A 7,321-nucleotide genomic window follows, 5' to 3' on the forward strand; every position below is an offset into this window, starting at 1 on the left:
ACAGCTTCATGTCATAAATCACAAGCAGCCAGGACATGGAACAGAAAGTGAAAGTGGCCAGCCTGTGCGGACGATGGAATGAAACCCCTACTGCGTGTTCTGCCGGTAGGAGGAGGGAGGGAAGATCAGCTGGTGGACTGGACTCGAGCCTCTTGTTGCTGTGGCAGCCGGCAGCAGCAGCAGCAGAGTCTTAAGGCCCGTACACATTGGTCGATATATCGGCCGTTCTCTTGAACGGCCGATATATCGCGGGACCATCGGCCAGTGTGTACGGCCGATACGTCAGTGAACTCCGTCGTTCACAGACGTATCGCGTCGGCCGCGCAGCACAGCCGACGGCCAATATATCTAACGATATATTGGCGCGTCGCTGTGTGTGTACGGGGTGGTCGTCCGACCGCCCGTACACATGCTGCGGCGGCCGGCGGTGATTGACAGCTGAACTGGGCGGGCGGGTGCCCGCCCAGTTCATGACGTCAGTCCCCCGACGGATCGGTCAGTGTGTATGCACAGCACACTGCCCGATCGTACATAGATATATCTGCAGATCAATTGATTTGCAGATATATCTATTAGTGTGTACTCACCTTCAGAGCAGGGACAGTGTCTCTCTTGGCCAGTGTCTCTCTTGGCCAGCGCCTCCCTGCTTTGCAGACTCTTGCTGAGAGGGTTGCGCCGGCTCTGATTATATGTATAAATAACGGTATATCCGTCTGATATATTGTATGAAATTGTGTACAATCGTATGTGTTTTAGATCGTATCCAATCTGATGCGCGTCCCCGTGGCTGTCGGATAGGATCCCCTAGGTCGTTGGTGCTGCACTAATGATATATCGGAATTGGATGGAATCGGATGAAAAAAGTGTGTTTTTTTTTACGCATGTGATATATCGCATGCGCTGTATCACATGGAAGTTTGACTGGCATTCTCAGGACACTCCCAGCCCCCGTAGCCCTCTATCCAGCCCATCAGATATATCTCATGGTACAATTGTATGTCGTACGATATTGCATGCGATGTATAGCGGCTTCATCAATCGCATGCGATATATCTTATGCAAAAAATAGCACAAAAGTAACAAATCGTATGGAATCACTCCCGGGAAGATGCCTCGGGGGAGTTCAAGGGAAATTACATCCGACTTCAGCCTCAGACATATCATCGTAGTGTATGGGGCCTTTTCGGCTCTCATTCCGAGTTGATCGCACCAAGCAACTTTTTGCTGCTGGTGGGACCAACTAATCTCCGCCTATTGGGGAGTGTATTTTAGCATAGCAGGGCTGCGAACGCTTGTGCAGCCCTGCTATGCTAAAAAAGTTTCCTGCAAAACAAGACCATGGTAAGAGTTACTTACCCTGTGCGATGGCTCCAGCGATGAAGGTCCCGGTCCTGACGTCAGACATCCACCCTCCAAACGCCTTAACACGCCTGCGTTGGACTCACCACGCCTGGAAAACGGTGAGTATCCGCCCCGGAATGCCTCCCGCCTGTCCATCTTCATGCGATCGCCGCTATGATCACGTTTGTCGCCAGGCAATGACACGCGTGCACAATGTGTCTGCCGCGCATGCGCATTTCTGACCAGTTTGCACCGCAGCAAAGAACCGCTGTGTGCAAACGGGTCGGAATGACCCCCTTAATACGAAAACCCCAGGAAATCTTTTTTTTTTTAAATCTCCATGGTAACCCAAGAGGGTGATGCCATGTAATAAAAGATCTGTTTCACATTAGTTCAGATTCAATCATTCATAATACAAATATTTTGTGGTATCAACTACTCATGCACTTAATAAATTGTCTTTAGTGCTCGCTTCAGCAGCACATATACTAAAATTGGAATGATAGAGAAGATTAGCATGGCCCCTGCGCAAGGATGACACGCAAATTCGTGAAGCGTTCCATATTTTTTTGAATGGGTCTCATGCCTTAAACCGGGACTCTCATACCTCATGGGTTGATGGCCCCCATCCTTATGTAGTAACCACAACATACTAGCCATCACAGAACCCCTCCTGGCTTCCACCTGCGGTCTCCCTTTCTGTATTGCTTTGACATAGTCTCTCAACATGCCCACAAGAAGAGGGGGTAAGACCCCCAGGCGGCCTGCACCTATACAATTTCTTAAAGCCCCTGCCTCGAGTCAAAAATCACCTATTATGACCTCAGCGGGCTCCCTGACACCCTCAAACCTATCTAAATCTCCTGCTCTCAAGGGACCTGGGTTTGGACCTGGATCCCCAGGCTCCCCTTACCACCCAAACGATGCTCAAAAATGTTTTCAGCCTTTCGCTCCGACATTCTGACAGGTGTGGATTCCTCAATTCAAACACTCAGAACTGATCTGGTGAGCATTGCAGGTCATACTGAACATCTCAAAGATAAAATGCAGGAGTTAGTGACATCTCATAATGATCTCCTCACCTCGCATTCTGAGTTACAAAACGATGTGTCCTCGCTCCGTGAAAAGTTGGCTGACTTGGAGGACAGATCGAGGAGAAACAATCTTAAAGTTAGGGGGGTGCCCGACTCGGTAGCTCCGACAGAGCTGAGAGACTATGTTACCAAATTGTCCCAGAGACTTCTCCAATCAGTGTCATCCCAAGATTTGCTTATTGATCGGGTCCACCGCTTACCCAAGCCGCGTGGTGGTTTCTCGTCTAATTTCCAGAGGGACACTTTGTTGATAGTCCATTTCTTCCACATTAAAGAAGATATTCTCAGGGCCCGCCAGACAGGCGGAGGACTCTGGCACTATGGGAGGCTTTCAAATATACCATGACCTATCTCAATTCACCCTGGACAAGAGACAATCCGCCCAATTACGACCGCTCAGGGACAACAAAATTCAGTATAGATGGCGATTCCCGGTCAAGCTGATCATCAAATATGACTCTTCCTCCTACATAATCTCTACATTTGAGGCCAGAGTGAAGTTACTAGACGACTGGGGCATTCAAATTCCGCATTCTCAGGCTACTGCAACAGCTCCAGTGTCTGACACCTGCAGTCTGGCATCCATGAGTTGTTTGCTTTGTTTTGATTAAAAATTTGTGTGTATTCAGAAACCCAGTTGGTTCTCTTAGAGGCCTTATGGTCTATATATGCTGGTGCCACAGTTTGTACTCAGACTTAGCTTAATGTTTTGGGTGCTCTCACAGGCTTTTTCTGTTCCCACAGTTGTTTGTTTTTCTTTAGACACTAAGAACACTCCTAACGCGTTTCGTCACGCTCCACGTGACTTTTTCAAAGTTTTAAAAAGTCACGTGGAGCGTGACGAAACGTGTTAGGACCTACCTCTCCACACACCTTGCACAGTTGTCTCTACTAGTGCATCTCCCACACACCCTGATGGTTACACCTCTGATGCCTTTCTGCCCGTAGCAGCCGTTATGGACCACAGCGCTTCAGCCAGCTCTACAGCACACGGCGCGGCATCTCCTCTCCGCTGCACAGCTTACGTGGGCAACGCAGGACACCTGACCGGGGACGCCCGGTCTGCTGACCAGCCCATCGGAGAGGTATTAACTACTGCATTGTAACGGGTGGTGCACAGATATTCAGCTCTGGAACTCCATTCGTCTTACTGATTTCTCAGTGTCTGATTAGCAGCTAGCATCGGCAGCTGTGGATAGAGACTGCAGTTTTCATCTCAGTCATTACCTATTGGAAGGTTTCAAGTTTTTTCTGACACTCTGTTACAAGTGCTGTGTGGTATTTTATTTACATTGTTGCTCATTGGTATTACCATATTGAAATAGTCTCTTTATTATTGTTATTAAACATTTTATCTTTATATGTTGGCTCTCTCTCTCTTATATCTTATTTCTGACATACAGCGCAGCCATTTTTTTATGTATTTTTCTCTTTGTCTCTCAACTACACATAGTTGGTCGGCAAGCGCAGTAACTCAGAAATTTATTAATTATATACATATACTTTTTGTGGTACTTTATCTATAGAGGCGCTCCTTTAGCAGACAATCTATTTATACTCTGTTTCTCCAACTCCATTTATGACTCTACCAAGATTGAACTAGCTCACCTTACCCTTTTCAATGGTTAAGTTTTACTCTTTGAATGTACATGGCCTAAATTCCCCTTGTAAGAGACGCTAAGCCTTTGAAACTTTTCATAAAGAAAGAGCTAGAGTTGTTAGCCTCCAGGAGATGCATTTCCTAGCCTCTGCCCCTCCTACTCTCCACAAACTTCGTTACCCGGTAGGTTACTTTGCAAATGGCCCCCTTTAAGAGAAATGGAGTTGCTATTCTCTTCCACAACACTATCCATTTTGACTTGTACTCTCAATTCTCGGACAAAGAGGGGAGGTATTTGATTTTAGTGGGGAAACTAGAGGACGTTGAGGTTACGCTTGTTTCCCTATATGCCCCAAATACTAATCAAATCCCATTCTTACACAAGCTATTTACCACTATCCACAAGGTTCAGAAGGGTCGACTATGGTGCTATGGGTGATTTCAACCTGGTCCCCGACGAGATGCTTGATAAAACCTCTCCCCCCACATGGATCCCTGCGAGGGGCGCGCTCCCAGTCTAACTTAGGCCGTTTGCTAGTGCAGTTTGATTTGTACGATGCTTGGCGGGTACATTCCCCTACGGTTAAAGATTACACCTTCTTCTCCCATATCCATAACTCATACTCCCACATTGACCTGATTGTAGTTGATAAGTGGTCTTTACAACATTCTTCTAAGTCGACCATTTCCCCGGTTGCTTGGTCAGACAACATTCTTCTAAGTCGACCATTTCCCCAGTTGCTTGGTCAGACCATGCAGCAGTGACTTGGTTGTGGAAAAACAATAACTCCCAGTTTTTTCCTAGACCCTGGCGACTACCGGAGTTTATCTTGAAGTCTCCGGAAGCATCTTCTGCTATTGCAGACGCCTTGTCTACGTACCTAGCAACTAATCTCCTTTGGATACATCTATTCCTACGCACTGGTGCGCCTTAATGGCGGTGTTGTGTGGTGTCATTATCCAAACGGGGGCTAGATTAAAGAGTCAATATCTGAGCCAACAGGAAGCGTTGGAAACACAACTACTCCAGGCGGAATCTCTAAATAGATCCTAACCCTCACGCCTTTTAAAACGTGAAATAGTTTCAATTAGGAACCAGCTTCAAAAATTGTTTCAAAACTGTATGCAGCATGCCTACGCTAAACTTCAACAGAAATACTATTCCTTGGGTAATAAGTCCGGTAAATTCTTAGCTCATAAATTAAAATTACGACAAACTAGAAATATAATTAAATATATTCAGACTTCAGACGGGCGAAGGCTGTTAAATCCATCCGACTTAGTGAATGCCTTCGCTAAGTTTTATAACAACCTCTCTAATTTAGCCTTAGATCCCAACACTACTCAACCCACCCCTTCCTTCATATTCTCCTTCTTAGACGGTTATCCTCAAGTGATGTGGACTCTCTTAGTGCACCGGGTGGATTTACGAACGCTTTCTACAGGCAATACTCCTCTGATCTCATTCCCTCGCTTTCTGCTTTATATAACTATGCTACTGAGTGCGGATCTCTCCCAGAGGAAATGTTACAAGCTCGTATTGTCACGATTCCCAAACCTGGAAAAGATTGTTCTTTCTGTCAGAATTATAGACCAATTGCTCTGCTCAACACGGATCTAAAAATCTTTTCCAAACTTATTGCAAATATGCTATCTCCCCTTATCCCAGTTTTAATCCATCTGGATCAGGTAAGTTTTGTAGGAGGTCATCAGGCATCAGATAATACGAGAAGAGTTTTAGACCTAGCTGACTATGGGGGTAATTCCAAGTTGATCGCAGCAGGAAATTTTTTAGCAGTTGGGCAAAACCATGTGCACTGCAGGGGGGGCAGATATAACATGTGCAGAGAGAGTTAGATTTGGGTGTGGTGTGTTCAATCTGCAATCTAAATTGCAGTGTAAAAATAAAGCAGCCAGTAGTTACCCTGCACAGAAATAAAATAACCCACCCAAATCTAACTCTCTCTGCAAATGTTGTATCTGCCTCCCCTGCAGTGCACATGGTTTTGCACAACTGCTAAAAGATTTCCTGCTGCGATCAACTTGGAATTAACCCCAATATCTCTCATATGGGTGAAGAGGCAATTTTCCTTTCCCTTCACGCTGAGAAAGTGTTCGACAGGCTGCACTGGGTCTTTCTCTATGATACTCTGTCCAAATTTGTTTTACGGGCCCCATTCTGTCCTCTATTTCGGCGCTGTATAGTTCCCCTACTGCTGTTGTATTTAGTAACAGTTTCTCTTCCTCTCCTTTTAAAATTTCTAACGGAACCAGACGGGGGTGTCCTCTATCTCCCCTTATGTATATACTAGAGATAGAACCTGTATATCTTAGAGATAGAACCCCTTGCACTGGCGATACACCTGTCCTCCACTTTCCTGGGTATAAACATGGGGTCTTCTATCCATAAGATTAGTCTGTTTGCTGACGACTACCTCCTATTTGTTTCGAAACCCATAATTGTATTACCGGTCCTCCATGAGATTATACACCGCTTCAGGGCAGCGTCATTTTATAAGCTGAACATATCCAAAACTGAGGCTTTGCCATTCAGTTTGGATTTAGAGAAGCTTTCCGCACTCCAACTCTGCTATAAATATAACTGGAAGAAGGACTTTCATACCTATCTTGGTATTAATATCCCTAACGCCCTATCTACAGTAACAGAAATTAATTACACTCCGATGCTGTCCCAGATTGATGCCTTATGTAAATCATGGTTCAGGCTGGAGATATCATGGTCGGGCAGAATTGCTGCATTTAAAGTGTCGATCCTACCATGGCTAATGTATCTTTTCCGAGCAATCCCCTATATAGTTCCCCAGAGAATTATAGGTCGAACACACTCATTAATATTGTCCTATATCTGGAAGAAACTCCCCCCCCGACTTACATGTAGGCATTCAACTAGACCGAGGAAGTTTGGAGGTACCGAACTTAAGAAAATACCAATTCGCTTGCATAGTGGCTCAATTGAGTGACTAGTCTCTTCCTACGGGCAAGAAACAATGGGTGGATTTAGAGAGACAGCTGTACATCCGCACTCCCTTGCTCGATCTACTATGGATCCCGACTCCACAGAGACCCCGCCCTTGTCACCACACACGCGCTATCACCGACTCCCTCACCGTATGGGATTCCCTAGTGGTTTCCTCTAAAACTGTCTCTCTCCCTTCCCGTAAGTTGTCCCTACTTGCTCTCTCGAGATTGATTCCAGACTTGAATCTCACCAAGTGGATTTCTTGTGGTATCGACAACATCTCTGTGCTGGTGGATGGTACGGCGA

General features: G+C 45.8%; 1 non-coding gene across 1 annotated transcript; it reads left to right on the forward strand.

Annotated features, from left to right (window-relative positions):
• Positions 1-1,805: 1,805 nt before the first annotated feature.
• LOC135054216 (U6 spliceosomal RNA) lies at positions 1,806-1,910 on the forward strand. Its single transcript, XR_010243427.1, has one exon. It is a non-coding gene; the product is annotated as a U6 spliceosomal RNA (small nuclear RNA).
• Positions 1,911-7,321: the final 5,411 nt, after the last annotated feature.

Source organism: Pseudophryne corroboree, chromosome 2 (assembly GCF_028390025.1).
Source record: "Pseudophryne corroboree isolate aPseCor3 chromosome 2, aPseCor3.hap2, whole genome shotgun sequence".
NCBI lineage: Eukaryota > Metazoa > Chordata > Amphibia > Anura > Myobatrachidae > Pseudophryne > Pseudophryne corroboree.